This window comes from Colias philodice, chromosome 13, assembly GCF_061535455.1.
Source record: "Colias philodice isolate Cphi_HAF_F1 chromosome 13, ilColPhil1 Martin Lab GWU primary, whole genome shotgun sequence".
Lineage (NCBI taxonomy): Eukaryota > Metazoa > Arthropoda > Insecta > Lepidoptera > Pieridae > Colias > Colias philodice.
In genome coordinates, this window is record NC_143098.1 from 9,288,357 (window position 1) to 9,314,393 (window position 26,037).

Below are 26,037 nucleotides of genomic sequence, written 5' to 3' on the forward strand. Positions count from 1 at the left end.
TGAGGGTACAGTCGAGCTATTTATGATAATAACTCTAATTTATAGACCTCATAATATGGTACTATGAGTTTTTTAATTTTAATTATAATATTCTTACTTTGTAATCGTTTTAAAACTTTAGCTGATGTGGAATCATTGAATAAATTAACTAATTGAAGTGAAACTTCTTTATCGGGGTTGGAAAAAAAATTAGTGTAACATTTTTGCGTTACGCGCCATCTTGTTTTTATCCCTACCACGCGTGATTGACGTATTTCTGTAAAGTTGTATATAGTAAATTATTTTTTGAAAAAATAAGTTCATAAAGAAGTTTCACTTCTTACGTGGGTACACTAGTACACGCACACATTTTTTTTATGTTATAAAGGTATTTCATAGAGGTATATTATGACGTTAAATATAGATTTTTGCTCATTGAATACTTAAATATTCGACTGAATAAAAATAATTAAACATGACGATTGAATTCAAACTCAAACATTTATTTATTCAACTAGCGGTCCGCCCCGGCTTCGCCCATGGTACATATTTACGTTTTCTCTACATAAGAACCATCCTCGTACTTCAAGGAATATAATAGAAAAGAATTATCGAAATCGGTTCAGCCGTTCACACGTGATGCCGTGACAACGCGAAACGGGTGCGGACCCGCCGCCTTTTTATAGCTCCCGCCGCGAAGCACGTCGAAGGCGGCAACTGATACACAAAAATAATCCTTATGGCATGTAATTCACGCGCGATGACTTATAGCGTACGGTATTTCATGTATAACTTTGGTGTTTCTACACCGATTTACATGATTCTTTTACTATAACCTGCCCAGGAGTATGAAGAATAATTGTGCCAAATTTCGTTAAAATCCGTCGTGTAGTTTTTGTTTCTATAACGAATATACAGACAGACAGACAGACAGACAGACAGACAAAAATTTTACTGATTGCATTTTTGGCATCAGTAGCGATCCCTTATCACCCCTTCATAGTTTTTTTTTAAATATATTTCATGTACAGAATTGGCCTCTCTACAGATTTATTATAAGTATAGATTAGACTTCTTTTAGAAGCACTTTCGAATCGGCATTACATATTTTTAACATTTACCATTCATTTAGAAATATAGGCAGGCGGATAATAAGGAACTCACATTATATTATTATTTATTTCGGCTTTACAAGTCTATACAAATTAAATTAAAATGAGGTAAAAATAACAGCCAAGACCTATATTTAAAAGAATAATCGCGTTTTAATCGATTAAAGGGAATTACTTTCCCAGTTATACATAATTTCTTTACAAACAAGATATAAGACGTTGTTAGTTAAATTATATGTAGAAAATAATATGTCGTAGACTTTTCTACAACTACGACTATGTCAATAGTAATGTTTATTTTAATATCATCTTCACTATCTATACAAATATTATAAAGAGGAAAGGTTTGATTTTTTGTTTGTTTGTTTGTTTGTATGAATTGAATAGGCTCCGAAACTACTTAGCAGATTTGAAAAATTCTTTCACTGTTGGAAAGCTACATCATTTCTGAGTGACATAGGCTAGGTTTTATCCCGGAAATCCCACGGGAACGGGAACTATGCGGGTTTTTTTTTGAAAACGCGGGCGAAGCCGCAGGCGGAATGCTAGTATAGTATAAAATGGATATATTAGTATAAAACAAAGTCGCTTTCTGTGTCCCTATGTCCCTTTGTATGCTTAAATCTTTAAAACTACGCAACGGATTCTGATGCGGTCTTTTTTAACAGATAGAATGATTCAAGAGGAAGGTTTTAGTATACAATTTATAAGGTTTTAGACAAAGCGGGCGAAGCCGCGGGCGGTATGCTAGTTTAATACTAATTCCAAGTCCGCTTAAGAATTACATATCCACGGAATTCATACTTGATTGTTGTAACAACTTTAATGTACCTAAATACAAGTTTCAAGTGAGTAGAAAGTGGGAATACATGTCAAAGAACTTGAAACAACAGATGTAGCCTAAAAGGTCTCATTGTTCTGAACAAACGCTTAATATAATTTTGTGTGTGTATCTTCGCAATACGTTACGTAAATAATTCATGAGACTACGGAGTATACGCCGTGATTTATACCGCTAATTCCTACCAATTCCTTGAGGATTTCCAGAAGTGGTATGATAAATTAAATTGCTTTTTTCATACAGTATGATTTATTAAATACATAATTGTGAGGAGCTTTGAGAATTTTTTATTACTACTGCTAGAAGCGGTAAATTTAAGATTTCCAGTGCTTTAAGCGGTAGAGGAAAACATCGTGAGTAAATTGGCATGTACTAGAATCAAAAGTTCGACGACATGTGACATCTACCAACTTGCACTTGGCCAGCGTGGTGGTATGGTGGATGGCCTGAAGCCTAACCAGGTCCGTGTTTCTATAGTGGCAAAATATATGGGTTGATGATGAATAGAACTTAGAAGCTTTGTAAGAATATTGTTTTAGAACTAATGAACTTTAGATATTAAATTTGGCCCGCAATAGCTTATTTGTGTAATATAATTTGGTAAGGGGTCTTCTTCGTGTTTTCCGTTTCTTTGGGTGTGTAACGATAATACATAATATATCATTTTCATACGACAATACAAATTTGTCGAATGTATATTTTATTGCGATACGTGAAGTGGAACGTAGATGAGAGTCGCTAGAATGAAAAAGTCTAATCTAACCGTCTGTTCGTCAATTCTTATATTTTTGAATATGATAAAGTCTAAATACTAAACTTATATTACATTAGTATTACCTATTTGAAGAGAGGTTTAAAAGTTACAGGTAAATTAGCTTGGAGAAATTTTTGCGTTTGTAGTAGTGTATGGTCAGCAAATAAAATAAAACAACATTTTATTTTTAGTTTTTATTTTATACAGGGTTACTTGTAAAACACCAGCAACCTCGCAGGACAAGATAGCTAACATCATAAGTAACAACATTTGTTCTACGACTTTTGGCATAACGCAATAAATTATTTTTAAATGATTTTTTAAACTTTTATTGTACTCTCCTTACATTTGTAAGTCTATGTTCTATTAATTATCGGATGGACGACGCGACGCCCCCTTCCCCCTCTCGTTCGCTTTTTGTTTACGTAATTTTTGGGAGGCGTAGAGTTTATAATATTCAGACGGAAAATTAAATGAATATTTATTTTTGTATGAAAATAAAATCTAACAAATTATCAAAAGTCGTAGAACAAATGTTGTTACTTATGATGTTAGCTATCTTGTCCTGCGAGGTTGCCGGTGTTTTACAAGTAACCCTGTATATATAAGGGATTTTAAATTAAACTATATGTGTTTCTTCTCTGAAAAAGATGAGACTTTATTTTAATATTTGCACATTTAACATACATATAACTTTTACATTAACAATGTTACTAAAATGAAAAATTTACTAACCTGAAAAAGAAACGACATTTAAAGTTTAATTCTTTAGTTTGAGAAGTCAAAGGCTTGCCTCGACCATGTTTTAACACTGGAGCCATATTGAATTAACAATATAAAGTTACAACACTTACACACAAATTAAACACTAGTTATGGCCCTGCCTTCATACAAAACTGCTGAATACGCCGTTCGCACGGGAATAGAATGTGGATGCGATTTCCCTTAGTTAGCATCCAAGCTTACGTCTTTATAATTATTAAACTGTATAAATTCATTCTTTAACTCCGGTCTGCATCGTGCAGACATGGGTGTAAAAGTCTCATTTTAGCTATTAAATGTAGTTTTTAAGTACATCTGAGTTTTCATTTGGGGCCTCCGGCTGCGGGACATGTAATTCACTTCAACAAATATTATAACAATAATAACAAATAATAACAACAATCAACAAATACAAAATTTATCAATTAAACTACGTACATAATAATTATAATTTTTGAATGAAATGTGCTTTATGTTCTAACGGTACCAAACGACTGCACGTGGCACCTGCGGACAGCGTAAGCTGGTTTATTCTGGTTTTGTGCGTGTTTCCACTTTCCACTATCAAGTGACGATTTATTTATTTGTTTTGTTTCGTAATTATTATGGTCAAATATTAATTATGAAACAAATTATTATGGACACGATATTTTATTGTTTCACGGTAGTCGCCTTGTCGTTTGCTCAAGGACGTAAAATTGAATGATATATTTTTTTTTATAAAGTCAAAACCATTTTCTTTCAAATAAAAACTTGTTTTTATTGAAAACAAAAGTGTTGCTAGGAATAAGTATAAAATTAAATAGTAATGTTAGGATATCGAAACATTTTTGTATAGGCCAGAACGATATAGTGGAAACGCGCTCTAAGATCTGAGTAAGGGCTCTTTCAATTTATGCGTTTCGTATCGGACGGCTACAGTGCCGAAGCGGTGCGTTTGTCGTACGGCGCACGGCCGGTCGTTGGTTTTCATACAAAATGCACGGTGCGGTAACAGCGCGGCGTCCGTACCGCGAACGCTCGACAGCAGGACAGCAACGACGCAAGTCCCATAGGGATGTCGGAAATGCAATAAAGTATCGATATATATCGTATCGATGTTTTTTGAAAATATCAATATCGATATTGATATTTTTGTTAAAAAATATCGATATAGTCGTTCTTCAGCTGACATAGTATGTTTGAATATAGTTTCTTGTCGCTGAATTTTACTTTTAACTAATTCCAGTAATTCGAAGAAACATTCTCTAGGCATTCTTAAGTTATTAAAAAAACTGCTTGGGTCTTCTTTTAACCTAGGGTAAAGAGTATGGAAATCACCAAAATCACAATATGTTAACGAAAACATCGGTGATGCTCTTTTACGGAGGCGTAGTTTTTGTTTATTTTTTTGTTTGAAGTTTTTCAACAAGAGCACTAACAGTAATGTTTCTTCGTCAGAGTCCATGGCTTAACTGGTGTCAAATAAATTTAAAACAGCACTAGCATACAAACGCACGGCAGTCAGATACGCTTTCAATTTAAGCGTTTGGTAACGGACTGCTACCGTACTGCAACGGCACGGCAGCGGGTTATAACAAGCGGCACGGAAAACGTGCGGCAGCGGTCCGATACGAAACGCATAAATTGAAAGAGCCCTAATATACACACCACTACATATGCAAAAATTTCTCCAAGCTAATTTACCTGTAAACTAAATTAAAATTAGATGTTTAGCTAACTATAATCATCCTATAAACATCTCTATCGTTTTCCATGAATTTCTTCATGGAAAACGATAGAGATGTTGGATATCGTGGAAGCTTATAATCGACAGATCTTGAGTTCGATCCCACGAGGAGACTTATTAAAATTACCTATCTGATTAGACTGAAAACTGACAGCCATACCTTGCGAACGGTGTAGCAGACTTTAAGGTGATGAATTAATTTTTCTAACATTTACGGCCCTTTTCAAACCTTCGTAATTTTTATATTATTAAAGTTGTCGTGATGAAAATTCTTGACAAGAAAGTTCAATAGTAACACAATACGTCTACCGTTTTAGAAACATGATTCCATGATATTTTCTCGATAGAAAAAAAATACAAAGTTATCATTGTTATTTTTTTTTAATCTCTGGCATCTTCAAAATAACAAACGTAAAGTTACGACTTTTTGGATATTAACTATAAAATATACAACCTATACTTCTACCGTGTTAGAATTTTGAAATATGCGATGGTTTTGAAATAAACAAGAAATACTTGAAATTAGCGCGCGACCAGCCAATATAGCGAGAGCCGCCCTGTACCTTCCTACCCCGATCGCTGCACGAGTCATTCCCGCTACGGCCGTCACATGGGGAACTTGTGTCGCTCGCGCAATCGTAAAAAAGGGTGACAACACGATAAGACAAAATGAGACAAATGGGGACAATAAAGAAAATAAGAAGAAGAAACATAAACGTTGGAGGAAAAAGAATGCTTACAATTGGAACAAATTAATGAAGTAAGTTGGTTTTATTTTAAATTTGATGATAATTGTATTATAGACGATGTTTGATATGTACCCCTGTTTTAAGTACATAACGAATGTGTAAGATTTTTTCATTTATAGCATAAATAATCTGTTCAGAAATCCGGAATCCAGAAGGAAAATAAACCCACTGATTGTTCACAATGTGAATCCACTCCTTCATAAGTACCTTTATTCAGTCAAAAATGTATGTTATCAAAGCTCTACTGGTTTTATCGCATGATTCCATTTTTAGCAAAAAGCAACAAAGTGCAAAGAAATAAAAAATCATGGTGAACTTAGTGGAAGTATGGTGGACATAATATGGAACAGGAGCTCATTGGAGTAGTATTATATTTGAAAAAAATACGAAATAATTTCAAGAATTACATTTCTTAGAAGGTGGTAGATGAGTATGTTGTATAAAGAATTTGATGTTGATATTTATTTCATTTATACTTACTACACCTGTGCGGGAAATTGCTTAGTAATAAAACAGGTTTATATTCATATTTACATAGTAATGTGAGTTTTCATTTCGAAAAATTTTGTGTAAGTATATTAAATTGAGTTCCTGGGTGATCTGGAAACACAATTGGGCCCGGAAGATGGCGCTGCAGTCACTCCTCCTAATGACATGAACCGATTTGGATGAATATTTGTGTGCACATTTCATTTTTGTGGGATGATTGGTTGATTCGCTTTCACATTAGCTAATATTATGTATTTTTGTTGTTAGAAAGTAAACTTAATTTAATGTTTATAATACATTATTATTAGTATAAATAAGCCAGTGTTCGTCTCACATTGCTGTACCTGCCTACCTACCCTACCAGGGCCTAACTTTGTTCTGGCTATTTTATTTTGATTATTTGTAATGAATAATTACAATTATAATAGAGTGCAAAAAATAAATACATGCGTCAATATATTTTATGTTTTTTTTAAACAATTTTTTTATTTAAAAAAATATCATTCCGACCGCGGCTTTGCCCGCGTGGAATTAGATTATATCGTGAATCCTGTCTTATCCCACAGAAGTGTTCAGTTCGGATAAAAAGTATCCTATGTGTAAATCCAGGCAATTAGCTATATTTTATCAAAATTGGTAATGTAGTGATTAAGTAACAACTAACAAAAAAATATACAAATTAACATCCAAAGTTTCGCATCAGTTTTACTGTATTAGTGATATCTTCCACTCTTGACTTTGACTGAGAAAAATTAGGGTTTATAACTTCTTTCAGAAATATTACCTTTCATTTCTGGGCATGACGTAATATCTACGTCAGCATCAAATTCTATCTAAATCCATTCAGTAGTCCGCGTTATTGAGTACCATTTCATTTTTTCAGAGTAACAATATTTTTTGTTATTTTAAAGATTATTTATAACCTGTATTATTTTGTAATAAAGTAAACATTACGAAATAATAATAATTATTAATAATGTCTAAGTAGTTGTTAAAAAGAAGATTATTTGTTTAAAAGCAAGAAAATAAAACCAATAAATCAACAATTAAATATATGTATAAGAATATTATAACTGTATGACGACTCCATACATGTTTGTCCCGAGTCGGCCAGCGGCAGCGCGGCGAGTTTGCAAGAATGACTTCGCGCACACCCGCGTTCGCGATAGCGAGCTATTAGACTCCGCCCGCCAAGCAGTAGATTTTTTTTTGTGTATCGTCTTAATGCATCTACTTATATCACATCAGTGAAAAATCCACCTCAATGACAGCGATTACATTAAATAATGTACTCCTGCTATCTTCAGTGAACATACGGTATCTCGATTCATTACATAACATTCTCAACACCGTCACATAAAATAAACATTACGCGTTGCAAGAGAACCGTGAACATGAAGTTTAGTCGGGAAACTTAAACTATAAGGTTTTTATGTACCTTCCTTCCAATATCCAGAAGGTACACTTTGTCCGAAACAACCAAGGACAGCGAGTCCTCGAATTTTATTATAATACTAAAGTTTTATGATATTACACGAAGTTTTGCTATAAACAAATGACCTTTAGTTATTTTAGTACTTATGAATATACTGAAACGACGATATCTTCATAGTGAAAAGCTCTTTTTCTTGTGTATAAAGCGATTATTCTATAATTCTTAGTGTGAACACAGGCTCCTGAAAACAGCTGTTTATACTACCTTATTAGGAGCCTGGGTCAATAAATTTATGTAACATATAATGGTGCAAAATAAATGATTTATTTAATTAATTATTTATTCTGTCAGTAGCAAGACGTATTAAACCCGATTATAAATTAATCAAACTTAATTATAAAAGGGTATGGCTTCAAATAGCATATATTATATGTTCATTGTACATTCCTTTGTACCCGATTAACGGGTTAAGTAAGTAATTTAAATAAGTTTTAAGTTATTTTTGTATAATAGACTTATACTTGAACCAATCTTAATACCATGATATATGAATATAGCATGATTATTTGAGTATTTTTGAAAGCTTTTTTACCTGTGTTTTTTTCTATAATATCTCCTGACACAATTACCATTAATATTTCATAAGAATGGAAAGCCACTCTTTTATGTAAATAGACATACATCTCAATGTTTTACATTAAATTGTCTAGTCAAATGTAATTTCCATCAAGAATATGGGGTAATCAAATTTGCGGCACGTCAGAGGAATGAAAGGACCTTAATCCATTTACCGCGAAAGCCTTGTATTAAGGCACACAGCGGACGCCACGTCGGTTATCATCAAGAGCGATTTGCTGTACATTGCTATTTTAATTGGAATTCTAGTGTAGGTGGGAATTGTTTTGCATAGTTACGGTGCAATGAATTGTTAGCAATTTTTTTTATAATGAGGCCGCGTTATTGAGTGTCTTTTTAAGGTAAAGGTCAAACTAGACTGTAATAAAGTTATTGTTTCGGATTGATAGACACAACACAGATGAACTAATTCAAGTTAAGCAACTGCAATTTTATATATGTATTAATTTTTATTATGGTATATAATTTAAAGTATAGTAATTCTTATTAGCTAGATACATTTGAGTTTAACTTCACATAAGATTCACGAGGTATGTATTTAAATTGAAAAAATATGTACAGTTAATTTTCATTTCGCAGAATTGGTTACACCAAATACAATTTTTTTTTTTTTTAAAGTGGGGAAATCTTCGAAAGATACCCACGGCCCCCGGGGAAGGAGCCGTGGGTTATGTCGAATTCTTACCGACTAAAACCCCACTGTGTTCCGTCGAGCCGCGCAGTTAACCGGGGCCGCGGGTACTCTTTTGAAATCGTCCACGACCACGGCAGCGGACGCCCGGTACACCAAATACAATAGGTTTACTTTTTAATAAAAGGATTTCTATACATTTGGTTTTTAGCATCTTAAAGGGATATAAATCAACGTTTAGGAGCTGATAAAAAGCACAATATTTTGTGCTAATTTATGATTCAGTAGATCTGAAAAGGGTTCATATTGGATGTGTTTTGATTTATACCATGCTATAATATTAAATGCATCTTTCTTATCATTTTGTTCTCTTTATGTATGTTATTAAATATGCATAACATTCACTTTAGTATTAAGAATATAAATGCATGAAGTTAATACTTAATTTGAAATGCTAACTTCCCAATACTTGCATAGATTTCTAAAGAATAAATCGCAAATGAAAATAGTATGAACAAGTATTTTTGCCATTCAATATTTTATATTTCCTAGACTACAAGAGCTCATAATTTGATGCTTAGGTAGGTACTTACATCCTTACCTTGAGCTAAGGACCGCAAGCATTTTAATGATCCTAATTTATTCCTTCAGAAAGCATTTTTATAGTAAATGAAAGTGAAATAAGAAATATTTATATGGCTCTTTTAGTGATTCATAGTGTTCCATTTGTAACATACATGAAAATATGTCTACATGCCTAAATTCCTTTTCATGTCAAGTTTTACGATTTCCTGGACAAAAATTTGTTTTCATTTTTAGTAACTCCTACATAGCATACAAAAGGATAACGTATCGGTTAATATTAAACATATATTTTAAAGGCTTTTTGTATGTTTGTATAATACAAAAATCGGTACAAATAAGCGGCCTTTTTGCAAAGAAACGATGTCTTCCAGGCAATATATGAATATAGGAAAAGTTTGTAGAAACATTGTAGAGAGAGCATAGCAATATGTGCAAATCAAAGTAATTTAGTTAAAACTTATCAGTATGGAATCTTTGCAAATAAGAATAGTCTGTAATCATCAGAAAAGGCTATACCTATGCAAATAATTTTTCGATAAGTTAGGGAAAAGTTGTGAACATTCCTGTCAACAATTTCTTTCTCGCAAGGGTTGGAAAATTGTATCAACATATTTTTGGTAAATACTTTTTGATAAAGGGATGTCGTTTAACATTAAAAGCATATGATTGTGAATGATTTGACTACGAATTTCTTTCTATGTATTTGTGATGGTTATAAGGAGATTCAAGGGTCCAAAAAGATTTGTTAACCAACCAAATTTACAAGCAAACAAATAAAAAGCGCGTGTGTGCCGAGTGCACGTGTCAAAAGTGAAACTTCTTTGGCAAGATTAAGATACCAAAATCGTCGCCTTACTCCGTGACGTGACGGTATTGCCATGACGCGAAAATTTTACTCTCAACGCGGCTAAAGAAGTTTCACTTCAATAATATATTTCCTCTGTATAATATTAGTGTAGATTAATGTGATGTTTCCTAGTTAATGACTTTTCTTTCTTTTTTTTATTTTTTAAACATTATTAAAGCTTATCGCTTATCGACTCATGAAATATTAATTTCAGACCCCGATTATTCGGGACTTTAAATTACTCGCAAGGCCCAGAGTTTTGATTGACTTCGCTATTTTGGGCAGATTATATTAATAACTTTATATATTGAGTTTAAATTAGTCTTGCAATTTACTGGGGCAAAGGGTCGTCTTCTTTAGAAGAGATTTTATGTTACTTTTTACTGTATATTTAGATAAAATTATTTTTGGAACGTAATCATGGAAATATATTTTTGTATTCGTAACAGGATGTGCGATGTTGTTTGATGGATTTTACTCCTACACTGATTATTTATTATTAATTACCTTTTTCGTAAGCAATAAATCATTAAAAAATGTAAAAGGTAAAAATTACCTTTAAATATATTATAATATTAGTTTCTACGTTAGTTTGTTTATTAAGTCTGCAAATAACAGTAATACAAAATGCTACAAAGACTATTCCTACTGAAGATAGAAATTACTAGAATAGTAAGGTTTTCACTAATATTTCTGGATTTTTATTATAAATGTCCATTTCTTAGAAATATGAAAGAAGCGCTTTATTTCTCAGCTATTCCAATAAAATAAAGGAAAAATCTCGAAATACCCGGAGGATAATAGCTATTTTCCGTTGTGATAAAGTTGTTTTTATAACGTTGGTAATAAATCTAAATATAACGAAAACGTTTATCATTTCGTGTTTTAATTCTATAAGCGAAGAAAATATTTGCTAACAAAATCGCTTAACCCATTGACCACCGAGCTGCCCGATCGGGCCGAGACACAATAGATTTTCTATTGTGTCTGTGATCCGAGGACTGACGGATTAAAAGGACTATTTAAGTATTTAGGCTTATTAGAAATGTAGTAAAGTGATGTTAATGTATTTTTAATATTATAATTTCTGCTTGTTACTTTAATATCTTCTGATTTTATAGCGTAGGTTATTTGTATGATAAAATCTATTTCCCGTCCATATTTTCCTTCTTGTGATACTCCTATAAGAAATGACCTTTGATCTTTTCAATCAATCGACATTGTTACTTTTAGAAACGTTTGACACTTTTTGTGTGGAAGTTGTATCATCAAACGTAGTTATTATGTGAAGATTTAAGTCTATATATAGAACGAGCTGACCCAGCAAGCGTTGATCTATCAGGACATCCTTATCAATATTGGAAAGGAGAGTAAAAAATAGTTTAGGACCGATTCTCAGATTTAACGAATATACAGAATATTAAAAAATGCAAGTCAAGCAGTTTCGGCGAAGTTTTGTTACAAACTCTATAATTTAAAACTGCGATATACAAAAAAATTACATAATATCTTTATTTATCTGTATGTAGACAGGTTAGACAGATATAGAAAGGTTTTCCTGTCGCGGTTCTGCCCTGGTAGTCAAAGGCCATAAAATTAAACATTTCACCGCGATTAAAAAGAAGTCTATATAGCTTTTTACCCTTCTCGCCATCCGCAGATACAAATACATATTCTAAATCTCTCCGTTACCACCTGAGAAAAGACATACACACACATTTATTACATTCTATATAGGTTTGTATACGTTATCAAAACGCGAATCACCTGCCATCAAAAAGGTATTAACACTTGCAAGACGTGGCGAGGGAAGAGGAAATGAGTTCCGGTGTCATGGGAAATAACCAAGTTTATGATAACTTACGAACAGGTAAATGGCGATCAAAGAACTTATCAGAGGAGACTTATTATATAAGTACCTGTGAGACCTGTGTGTAGGACTGTAGATGTAGGACTGTAGGTGTAGGACTGTAGGTGTAGGAATATAGGTGAAAATGTAGTAAAAGATGGTGTCGCTCAGCGCCAGAATCTACAGATTGATTACCTCTGACATTTGAACGGTAGAAATTTATTGTACGCAGAGAATATATTGCAAACAATTAGAGATAGAATACCATTTTATATTAAATGTTGATTATATAATATGTAGATGGATTGTAAGTGTGTTGTTGTAAGTTTGAAAAAATGGAGATAGAGATCCACATACGTACACGTACACACTTAGGACTGTGCTTAGGACATAAAACTCTACGTATGCTATCTTTGTCCTGCCATAAGATCAGATTTATAATAAAAGAAAAAGCTTCTGACAATTTATAAAATATATACAATTTTTGTTATATTCGCAAACACAGCTTTTCGTAATTGATAGAAATAAAAGGTGGAAGTTAATCTACTTACTTTGAATGTTGGCACTACTCGATTTTTTGCCGAAGCTTTATTTATATTATACGACGATTCAAAATCTACTACCTACTTTTAGAAAAGTTTCCTTGAATGAATAAATGTTGAGTTCAACTTGGAGTATGCGAACAATGCATTTCTAAAAAGAGAAGATGCGTAGGTGGCTATCAATTTTAATTATCAGAGATAATTAAAACTGATAGCGAAAACTGATATTATTACCGAAAATCTGTATAACCTACAAAAATACATGTCGATAAATGAGTTAAAATAATTTATGTGTTGACATTGTTTTAGATTCCCTAGTATCCATCCTTGAAATTATTTGGCGTTTTTCCAAATAACCGATAAGTATTTGAGGCTGTCCAAATTTTTCTGGTTAAACTAAAATGGTACAGAAATATATATCCAATTTGTATTTCACGCGTCGCTAAATTTGTTAGCCAGTCAAGTAAACAATGTTTGTGGTATCAAATAAACAAGAATCTATACATATAATAAATCTGTAGAAGGGTCAATTCTGTACATTGAAAATATTGAAAAAATAAATAGCAGGGGGTGTTACTGGATCGATACCAAACCCAAATATGTGATTAAAAAAATTTTTGTCTGTCTGTCTGTCTGTCTGTCTGTATGTGAAGACATCACGTGAAAACTAACGGTTCGATTTCGATGAAACTTGGTATAATTATACCTTATTATCCTGGGCGTAAAATAGGATACTTTTTATCCTGGAAAAATACGTAGAAAAAAAATAATCTTAATTTTTCAGTTTTATCCATAGACGTTGTTCTGTAGAACCGCGTACACACGTTGGGTATTATTATAGGCCTAGCCGTATTTGGGTCCAATAGATATTTATAAGATGTTATTGTCAGAGTTACTCAAAATGGAGAAATAAACCATCCACGCGAAGACCCACATCCGCGCGGACGGAGTCGCGGGCGGAAGCTAGTTACAAATATAATCATGTCAATGTCAGACGTCTCAACGGAATATTGGAGGAATATTGAATTATAAGGTACTCACGAAAAAATATGATGCAAGGTTAAAAATGTACCTAACTTGTATCACATACTTTGTATTATGGTATAAAGGAAGTAGGTATTAAAAAGTTCTTCTATCACAAATTGAATGGACCAGATACCTCGTATCTTAAATGCTATCGTGGGTTAGATAGCTTCCTTAGTTCTGCGACTTTTGACGGTATGCCCAATACTCTGGGTTACCTTTTTGGAAAATTGGTTTACAAAATCTTATTGCATTTAATTTACAAATTTAGAGTGCGTAGTGGTTGTTATTTATGTACTTAAAAAAAACTTACGAAGTGTCTAGTCGTCCGCTAAACGGATGAATAAAATAAATTAGTCGTCCGATTACCGGATGAATAAAATAATTTAATCGTCCGATTACCGGATGAATAAAATAATTTAGTCGTCCGATTATTCGGATTAATAGATAACCTTTTAACACTAAAGCTAGTTGGGTTGGACTAAAGCAAAGGGGGCGCAGGACTTAGAAAATTTTTGATGGAGTTGGTGTCATTATAACACCTATTTATTATTGTTTTATCGTAAAGATTACGCTAATATAAGCATGTTTTATAGGAACAACTTTTCTCTAAAATCAAAAATGGCCGAGATATTCGCCCTTAATTCGTTAGGTTAGGTTTAGGTTAGGTTAGCCTTTAGGTTAGGTTAGGTTAGGTTTCTTAAAAAAAAACTACACAGAAATAGGAGCCCCGCGAAGCGGGGCTCCGTCGACGCGCAAAAAATCAAGTTTAGGTTAGGTTAGGTTAGGTTTCTTAAAAAAAAACTACACAGAAATAGGAGCCCCGCGAAGCGGGGCTCCGTCGACGCGCAAAAAAATAATCAAGTTTAGGTTAGGTTAGCCGTTAGGTTAGGTTAGGTTAGGTTTCTTAAAAAAAAAACTAAACAGAAATAGGAGCCCCGCTTCGCGGGGCTCCGTCGACGCGCAAAAAAATAATCAAGTTTAGGTTAGGTTAGCCGTTAGGTTAGGTTAGGTTAGGTTTCTTAAAAAAAAAACTAAACAGAAAAAGGAGCCCCGCGAAGCGGGGCTCCGTCGACGCGCAAAAAAAAATCAAGTTTAGGTTAGGTTAGCCGTTAGGTTAGGTTAGGTTTCTTAAAAAAAAAACTACACAGAAATAGGAGCCCCGCGAAGCGGGGCTCCGTCGACGCGCAAAAAAAATTACATTCATTTATTTATTCTACTCGGCTTCTTTCTAGGAATGAAAGCGTCACTTGATAAATTAGTTCTCTTTGTAACTATTTGCATTTTGCAATGATTACCCGCCTCAGAACTTCAATAAATTAAAGAGAAAGAGAAACATCTTGTTAAACTACGATCTCAAAGATGAAAGTTCTTAATTTGTTCAAAACTTTATTTAAAATCTAACAAAATATCTCTAGAGGAGAATTTGAGCGTATCGAGACGACGGCTTCCTACTGGTTTTCCATAAATCTATCTTTGTGCCAAGTTTCGTCACATCCATTCATATTTTTTTAGTATACGAGTAACTAACATCCACATAATAATATCTATCCTCTCGATTCATTTATAATGGAAAATGTTTTTTTTTTAACTTAAAAGCCTTCTTCTATTTCTGTTTCATGGTTTTATTAACTATGTCTTAGTGTATACAAATTTTTGGTATGTATGTACGACACATTATCTATACTAATACTAATATTATAAAGAGGAAAAGCTTTGTATGTTTGTATGGTTTTCACGCATAAACTACTGGACCGATTTTGATGAAATTTGGCACAGATAATCTATCGACCCTGAGAAAGAACATAGGCTACCTTTTATTGCGAAATATGTAGCACGGGCGAAGCCAGGGCGGACCGCTAGTTATATTAATTATATTAATATACTACCACAGAATACATAATAGTAGCTAAACGCTAATACTACATCAGTCAAACATGTTATAATACAGTAAATATGTTTAGTTGAAAACGGGTTCAATATAGTTTGTTACAGTTTCGTCCGTATTAATTACTAGCTTTACGCCTGCGGCCTGACTCGCCCAGTCAAAGGAAATTCCCATGGGAATGAGATGTTCAATCCCGGGAGAAAGTTGCCTATGTCTATGTCTAGCCTCCTAACTATCTCTACAATATGCATACAAAAGTATACAGATAAAAAAAGCGTCTGTGCCGAGCACACTTGTCAGAAGTGAAACTTCTTTGGCAAGATTTAAAGATACCAATATCGTCTTACTCCACGATGTGACGGTTTTGCCAAGACGTGACTTAAAAAATTTATTCTCAACGCGCCTGAAGAACTTTTACTTCAAAACAAGAAACAAACACAGTGCGGGGTTACTATCATAATATTTTAACTGATAGATAATGTAAGATGTAACAAAAAAAGACGTGTGGCACTCGGGGACTGCCGCGGTAAAGCTATTGCATAGCGTGCCTTCAAGCAACACCTCCGCGCCCGTCGGAGTGGGGAGCGTGAGGTTTTTCGTTACGGAATTTCTGGATTTGGTCCCCGCGCTCAAGGCCCGCGATAGAAGCTATGCAATAGCTTAACATAATATCAGGAAGCTGTGACACCGGCCCTTCACTAAAATTTGAAACGCTTGACACGTTTCACTAAATATTCACGTCAGAATTATTCCTATAAAACAAATAGCGCTGGCACATGAAAGCCTACAACGCAGCCTGATCCGATCATGCAAATTAGATTTACCTACGATTTCAATTGTTCACGGGCATTCGTGTTCCAAATGCATGAATTTTGTTTGCCGAATGGTTCAGGGCTTTATACATAGTTACTTACTTCATTAGTATTGAAAGGATTCAATTATCAATTTACAGCTGTTATAATGTTTTTACGTCTCAGAAAGTGAAATTTTGGTTGGTTCAATAAACAAATAAATGTAGATACTTTTCTCTCGTAAGAAATACAGCCAACAATCATAGAAATCGTAATATAGGTTTTTACCTAGGTACCTCATTCAAAGTTCTTTTCATATTTAGCTGTTATTAGATAGGTAAATACAGGGATCAATTCCAAGATTGTCAAACACACCTTGATATAACACTTATATGTATGTTCTTCATAAATGCGCAAATGTCTTATCTTCATACTTCATACACTTCATACTCTCTAATACAATTACAAATTAAACATTTCGCTTTTGAAGGATTATCATTTATACCCAAAAGTTTTTTTGGAACAAATTTACATTTACAATATAGAATTGCTAAAATATAGGTCTAACATCATTTACATGAAGAATTGGAGTGTTTACTTTAAATATATAACAATATACAAGCAACATTTATATTTTCTTGAAATTAACAAGCTGAAAATATTGTTCCAAAATTTCATAGCTAGCGCCATCTAGTTCAATATAACGAAACTATTATGGTTGTTCAAACTTCCGGGGTCAGCGTATGTTGCATGGATTTTAGTTACGTCCTGTTATAACAGATGGCGCTGTAATCAAAATAATTATAAATTGTATTTAATTATTTTAAAACATGACATATTTTAAAATTTATAAACATTTTAACACATACTACATAAATCAGTTGAAAATATGTTTTTTTTTAACTAATTGACAGTCTAATTTTTTTTCATAAAAATATCAACATTAACAAGCTTATTTTTTTTTTTTATTTTCCAGGTACGTGAAAGCTTCGGCCATCAAACAATTTAGATCCATAGAGGTCGTTTTTAAGAATTTCGCTGCATATTTAAAACATACGGTACGTTTTCTTTTTCATTAAATTATAGTATTAGTAGCATTCGGATCTGGGCGGTCGCGACCCGGCAGCCGCTGCCCCGCAGCCGCGACCGTGGTCGCGCCGTACCGCTTCGTAGGGAATTGTATGTGATAGTTACCGACGCAAGCGACCGAGCCGCGCGGCCGAGGGGCGTGGCCTGCTCGCGACTTTGGCAGCGCCGCCAGGCCGCTCCGGGAGCAGTACGGTCGCGCTGCTGGCGACGTTTACCGATGAAAACGACAAGTTTTTAGTTGAATTAATTGCTAAAAATCCACCACTTTACGATCCTCGACTCAAAACCTATAAGGATAATATAATGATAAAATAAATCGATTTTATTCCTCTTTGATGATAGTAAGACCAACATTATTTGATCGTCCTCTTCTTCGTCCTCTATCAGTCTCTTCACGAGTTCTCGCTTTCGTATATTTGACTATTATTTTGACTGAGTGCTGTTTGACTACTGCGCGTGGCAGTCGCTGCCCGGGTCGCGGACGCTGTTATCCGTAAGCTTCTGGCAGCGCCGCACAGCAGTGACAATTTTCCCGGCTGCAGGGCCGCGGCTGCCAGGTCGCGACAGCCCAGATCCGAATGCTACCTTTAGAGTTTCCATCCTATAAGCTTGAATTATTTTTGTATCAGATAAAGAAGTGGATATGGGTGATTATACAAAAATGGGGTAACTCGATGTCATCAGCCAATTTAAACAAAGTCTTATTATATTTTATTCAAATAACAATCTATTTTAAAACAATGAAGCGTCCTTTATTTGGTCACTCAATTTCACCTCTTTATTTAAAATACAAATGAATAAAAATAATAAATTAATACCTCAAACGTCAGTACTTTGGCATGTCACAACTCCGAAATCCAACAATCAAGTGACTATCGTTTAAACATTATCATCGACTTAAGAAAACTTACTAATTCACTACAATCTTTGATGTACATAGTATTATATACTACAACTTTCATAACGCAATGTTTTCCATTTTATTTAAAAAATAAAATTAAACTTTGTCATCGTTTTCACTAGTCAGTCCGTTGTGTGTTTTTTAAATTCGAAATTCTCGCTAAATATCACCAAGTCGAGGTCAAATCCCTGTCCAAGTATTAATGTTGGTAATGAAGTTACTTGTGCACCGCATATTTTGACGGCCGTCATAACTGTACCAGCGCTAGGGTTGTGTTTGTCCTCTAAAATCTTGCTGCGCCAGTCAACATTTCAGTCCTATGGTGAGTCGTTATTTTATTGTTAATCCGATTTTTATTTTCATTTATAAATGGTTAACTATGATTTGTAAAAATATAGTTTGTTGATATTAGAAATAAGGTAAAAAAACCTAATTTGTGATTATAACCTCATATTAAGTCCCTTTTCATCAATCCGCTGGCATCAGTCCTTTGTCAGATATCGCGCCAGAGGACTGACGGGGCCCCATAGTACTGATGACTCTATCATTTTTGAGAACTTTTATCTTGATTGCTATTGGTATAAGCATTTCTATATTATATTTCAGTTAAAAACATCATGCGCCACGCTAAAAGAAACTGAATTTGACTAGGGAAGAAACATTTAAAAAATAGTAGCAAAGAAAAGAGCTTTTGAAACAAACTACTAATAATTTTATTAAAAAGATCTTATTTTCTTTTAATTATTGATTTTGATGCTTTCAGGGCATAGCTTTTTATATTTATCAGATAAATACGTATACGTATAATACTGTGAAGTAAAATTACCTCAAAATAACATAAAAGTTAATTAATATACTTAATAACATTATAAAAATGTCAAGGGGCTCTTATGAAAACTCAGATGAGACTTTCATTCGAGCCTTTGGTTTTTAATTTTATAATAATTAGTACTTTTAACATAAATATTGGTAGATTTTTAGGGCTCCGAACCTCAAAAGGAAAAAACAGAACCCTTATAGGATCACTTTGTTGTCCGTTTGTCTGTTAAGACGTTTTTTTGGAACGCGTGGAGGTATCAATCTGAAATTTATATTGGATACTCAAGATTAAGAACCCTTGGGGATGTAAAATAATCAAACTTATAACGCAACGCAATCAAAAGATACCTACATCCGTTAATACTGCAAATTTCCACAAAATTCAATATTCGCAAGGGAATAAAAAAACACACAGGATGCTTGCCGTGTATACAGTCTACTATAGTTTACTTCTACTCGGTAAATAGCAACGTCTTATAACACAGATAAAGGAAAAATTGCTAAAAGTGTAAATTTTAAGTTACAAACATAATAAACAATAGGTTTGTTAGGAGTCCAACTCGCACTTGGCCGTTTTTTTGTTTCTATTGTTTGTGAATTACTTAAAATATCAAGTAAAACTAATTCAAAGTAGTAAAAGTTAAGTAAGAGAGTAAGAATATTCACGTTGCGTTAAATGTCAGAAGGCTGTTTTGAAAATTGAGACATTGTTTTTCCCAGTATCACATATTATAAATTATCATTTTTAAACATGTTAAGTACGTAAAATACATGTGCCATTATTAAAACTGAGAGATTTGTAGTAATTTTCATTGAATTTCTTTAAGAATATTACAAGTTATAGTTTTTTATCAGTACCATGTTAGCCTCGTCAGTCCCCTGGAGGCCAAATCCAGAAAATTTAAAATATCTCACAATCTATTTAAAAAAGTGGCTGGCCCGATTTGGAACAATATATTCATTAGATTAGCTATCATATACACCCTAATTTGTAACAATCTGATATAAAAAATATAGTAAACAAAATATCCTCAAAAGTTACCCCATTTTTGTATAATGACCCATATCACAATATCCAATATATTGAAAAATACGAAACTTAATCCATGCATTCTTCTTCATGCTTTCTAATACCTTGGCAGACGTTTGACCATTTCAATCTGCAACTACCAAAAAACAGCATATTCACTCTTCACTTTAAAAGTGGGATATTACATTTAACATAAAACTTTTATTCAAACTATAATACACCTTTAGCTATATCACAGTGGACGATGATCCTAACATACTGTTTACGTTAGACACAGATTGTTCCAATAAATTACTGATAAACGCTAGTTTGCCATCCTGTGGTTATCATTCGTAGCAATATATAATATGGTGAAGGTAACACGACTTCAGAAAGAATTTCGCTATTTGACAATAAATATAATTTATAGAGAACTGTTTCTAATAACGTACACATTTTTGTAATAAGGTAAATAGAAATTTAAAGAGTACCGATCCCGAAGCCATTACAGAAATCTAAACTCTAAGGCCTTATTTGTAAAATAGACCATTGAATAGACCCTGAATAATAAAGTAGGTACCTAGTTATTCAAATCCTCTGTAAATTGTCAAAATATAAACCCGATTATTACAAGTAATTTTTCTATTATTGAATAAAAACAATCTCCGAAACCTACACTTTTAATAAAAAAATAAACATACGTATCAAACCCATTCACCAAAAAACACAATAATGACCAAAATACTATATGACTAACAGCGACTGATTCATCACAGCTGAACTTCAGACCAACCTATTGAAGGCTTGGCAAAGTCAGCCGTGTCAACGGCTTATCGAACATTGGATTTTCTATCCACTTCTCTCATGACGACTTTAGTTCTTTATTTAGAAGTTTGGCAGAAAAATAAATTTATTTAGGGTATAATATTTTTCGTATTTTGCACATATATTATAATTATCAACTTATATACTTCTTCTCCATGCTCTGTTTTATGAAAAAAAAAATCAGGGCATAAAATTGGTTAACAAATAATATTAACATATTGCGAGGAAAACATTCTACCAATTATTCTAGATTTCATCGTCGATAAAACAACGTAAATACGAGCCGACAACGAGTGGACTGCTTTATGGTCACACGAAGCGCTTTTACAACCAAGTAATTAAACTTAACGCACCTAATGCGCTCAAAAGTTACACCTACGTAATAAAATTGGCGCAGGTTATAGCCGGAGTGCGCGCGCAATATCCACCATGAGGTCCTACTCTGCCGGCAGTCGCCAGCCGGGCCACACGCTTCCTTCCTTCACGTAAACAACCCAAAACAAATCACGACCCTGGCTGGATGCACGATTTCCTTCGCCTAAAAAAAAAACCGCGCACTGACATTTGACAGCACGCTTTCGCGCCATTTCTTCCGTAACGAGAAGCAATAAATTGTGCTATTATTTAGTGTTTAAGGTGGTTCGACGTTATTGTTTATTAAAATAAATTCGTCGTTAAGTGAGTATGTTAGAGTAAGCTTACGTAAGTTGAGACAGTTATAAAGCGTTTGGTGAGACTGTCGCCGGCGTTAGCTTTTTTACGTTTTTGGAGAGCTGAAATATATTGTTCAGTAAGGAAGTAAATTTAGGTAAAGTTATGCTAATTTAATTCAAAAATATCATGTGTACCGTGCATTTTTTTAAAGAAATCCTTGTCAAACGTCTTGAATGCTCGTTTATAATGCATTTTTTGCTGCAAGATACAACTACGATTTTTTTTTTCTTCATAAAAGAAAACAAAAAGCTTTGCTCAGATTACTGCTTGCACTTCTAATATAAAGCAAATACAACGTAATCAAAGCTCTTGATATTTAAGGGATGGATATAAATTAAAGATTGACATAATTAAAATATATTTGTTGCTCTATTAACTTAGGACCACTACATCACTGACATAACACTTCACATTAAAGAATAACACATTAAAAAAACACACGTATCATTATCACGAAAACTCCTCTTATTATTCAAGTTAAATACATTTTAAGTAAAGTATATGTATACAATATAGTATACTATCATTACATGCAATATATTTTTGTTACCTAAAGTTGAACGATATTTCTCAGAGAAATAAATCTTAATTAGGGTCGCATGTGTCACGAACATTGATAGCCTCTGTTGTAAATTGTTTGGTGTTTTGGTAAAGGACATTGATCGTCATTTCTACGTATAATAAATTATAATTACGAGACATGAGAGTTATTTTATTTATTGGTATACTGTTTTATTTATTTCCAATGATACGTCAATGGAGCTAATAGGAAGCTAAATGGGGTATTTTGGTCATATTAATGTATTAATAAAATCCTAAATATTTCTGAAGAGTCAGACTTTTTCTTATATTTACACGGCAAATTTTCAGTCTCATAGAGCTTATAAAATGTCTTGCATAAGATGTAGATTCACCTAAAATTACTTTAATTGCATTTACGACACACGTTACTCATTAATATAAATTGATACAAAAATGTAAGATGAATGTCTGTTATTTTCACGGTGATAAAAAGCAATGCGTTCAATTGCATCATAAATAAATATAATATTGACAACTTCACGCAAGTAGTTCATAGACTTGTCAGAACAGATGTACTTTATTAAAAAATATATCTTTCAGTATTTATTAGAATATTCACCTCTGTTACAGAATATGTTGATCAGTAGTACACTTTTAATACTGAGAAAGCCAACGAATGGTTCTGGGCGTTAACCCCAGTATTATTAGTTGATGCTTTAAACGATCCTTTGTTTTTACTTTGATTTCAATTAGCATTTGCTTGATGCAATCTATAATTGTAGTTCACTAGAATTCATGTTTGTAGTTTTTGGTAAGCAAAGATTTTTCAATCAGTGTTAAAATATTTTAAAGAATTGATAAAACGAAAATTGAAAATTTAGTAATATTGTCTCACGTTCCTGCGCTACTTTTCTTTGCCACACTTAAAGTACCTATCACTTTAAATATTTACGAATATTTAATTATAAAATAAAAAAGGCTATAAGAATTACAGGTTCACTATCACATCTGGTATTTGGTTTGACCCAAAGACCTTAAACAAAGATCGTATCAAAAGGATCAACTCTCTTTACGTCAACCTCAGGATTTTGCCACGGCTTCCTTTTGGCAAAAAATCTGATTACTCTTTTCACAGTATGTCCGGGCTTTATAGTAAATGAGGTTGGGTATTTTTAGAATTTTAGTCCTTAGAAATCTGGACCCTAATTATAATAAGATTTTAAGACGGAATGGAATTAAAGTTGCCTAAATTGCTTATTATATTTTTATTCCTATATTATTGCTTATTATATTTTTATTCCTATAGTATTGATTGTATCATTAATATAAGATACTAAGATTTGTTTAATTGATTAACTTGGAACTTGAATAATTATTATATATTTCAGAAAACGAGTATTACGATTTGATATTTAAGCAATTCAAATGCTTTATAAATATAAATTTTTAAAATCCCGCCTCGAGATCGAGTTTTGTCTATTTTTTTTTAATTTATAGTTGTACGATGTAGAAGTACTGTAAATTTCAGATATTCCTACAACTTCTTTACACAAAATTACATTCTGTCCGTATATAAAAACTTTCCTTCCGCGTATACACGTGCGCTACTAACTTCTTGAAATTCTGCAGTTTCACATGTTCTTCTAGAATTTTCTAAGGATATGTTATTATCTTAACCTACATTTACAAGTGGAGATTTTAAAACGACAGGCCTTTTGCTTGGCGTACGTTAACTAGAGCATAGCAATTAAGGAAGGGGATTAAGAAAGCTGAAGTATATGTCAAGTTTGTGAAAACGCATTTAAGATTGGAAGCCATGACTTCTTGCATATGTAATTTACCTCCATCGTCTTTGTCATGATTCTGAGATTTTAAATGTATGAAATTCTTTGAGATTCTTTTAAATGTTTCGAGGTTGCTTTGTAAGATTTTGTGTGTAGAGCGCATTATAGAGCATAGGTTAAGTTCTTGAATTAAAAGATATTTGTATTCTAAGAGAAAATTCGTTAATATTTTGTAATGTGTTTTAACAAGTTCCATATTTCGGTAGGTATTTGCATTTGCAATAAATTAACCACTATTTATCACTTCAAATAAGAAATAGGTCGGGTGTAAAACATATTTCCTTATCTGTTTGATGATTTCAAAAACATTATGAAAATCCGGATAACATATACACATATACTGGTAATTAATTATATCAGTCGATAATGATAGTTAATAGATTCCATCATTGATAAGAAAGTCTACCAAATACACCTAAAAGTCTGCCTAGTTCTACCCATATCACCGAAAATGTCATGCCCTGAACAAGAAAGATAAATCTAAGTGAATCAGTCTCACAAAATTGGCCTCCTAACCGTATCCTTGATTTGAGTCCGAAATTCGCAAGGATTCTGTAATAAATCGCACCAATTGACTAAAGAATTTATTTTTAGACGAATTCAAAACCTTGATTTAGGCTGAGACGAATTGGTTTGGTAAAAATGAGGAGGTATAAGTACTTAAGCTTTGTGACTCTAATAAATGGTTGGCTTTTAAAATAAGCTAAATTTATGACGTGTATTCATCACAAAGTGGAAAACATAAGTAAGACTCCTTATTAAAGAAGCTTAAATGTAAATTTATCAAAAACATTAAGGAGAAATATCTATAATACAAAAATGAATCCCAAAATGTGTTGGTAAGCGCATAACTTGAGAACGGCTGAACCGATTTCGTTAATTCTTTTTTTATTATATTCCTTGAAGTACGAGGATGGTTCTTACGTAGAGAAAATGTAAATATGTACCACGGGCGAAGCCGGGGCGGACTGCTAGTTTTCTATAATTTCATGCCATTAATTTTTGTGAATAGATTAGATGTAAAAGTCTACTATTGCTTTAATAAAACGCCCATTCAGTCCCTTCAGCGTATTAATCAAAGTTTATCGCGTTAAATGATATTGGATTAATTTGTTATTAAGAGTTTCAAAGATCTAAAAGCTTTTCCGACTCATCTTATATATAAAAATGAATCGCAAAATGTGTTGGTAAGCGCATAACTCGAGAACGGCTGAACCGATTTCGATAATTCTTTTTTTATTATATTCCTTGAAGTACGAGGATGGTTCTTATGTAGAGAAAACGTACCTAAATATGTACCACGGGCGAAGCCGGGGCGGACCGCTAGTACTGAATAAAAAAGACCCGCTGGTTTTAATCAAGCGTTCTTTAACGGACAATTAAGACTGGACTGAGGAAACAAAGGCTATCAGCGTGCATTGGGTGGGGTCGATCGAACCCCCTCAAAGAAATCATTAACAGACCCCACGCTACATCGTGCCAAGATGGTTCTTTAAAGAATGTGCGGTGTAATTAAAGTTTTTAGTTTGTTACAAGCACACTTTATTGGTATACTAATAATATTATAAAGCTGAAGAGTTTGTTTGTTTGAACGCGCTAAACTCAGGAACTACTGGTCCGATTTGAAAAAAATATAACCATTCTAAGATAATATCATCAGGCTAAGAGCAAT

General features: G+C 33.2%; 1 protein-coding gene and 1 long non-coding RNA gene across 2 annotated transcripts in view; both read left to right on the forward strand.

Annotated features, from left to right (window-relative positions):
• Positions 1–26,037, forward strand: part of LOC149483596 (neo-calmodulin-like) — a 162,521-nt gene that overhangs the window by 38,860 nt on the left and 97,624 nt on the right. The window lies entirely within an intron of this gene.
• On the forward strand, positions 5,795–6,872 carry LOC149483597 (uncharacterized). Its single transcript, XR_016316537.1, has 2 exons — positions 5,795–5,937; positions 6,064–6,872. It is a non-coding gene; the product is annotated as an uncharacterized LOC149483597 (long non-coding RNA).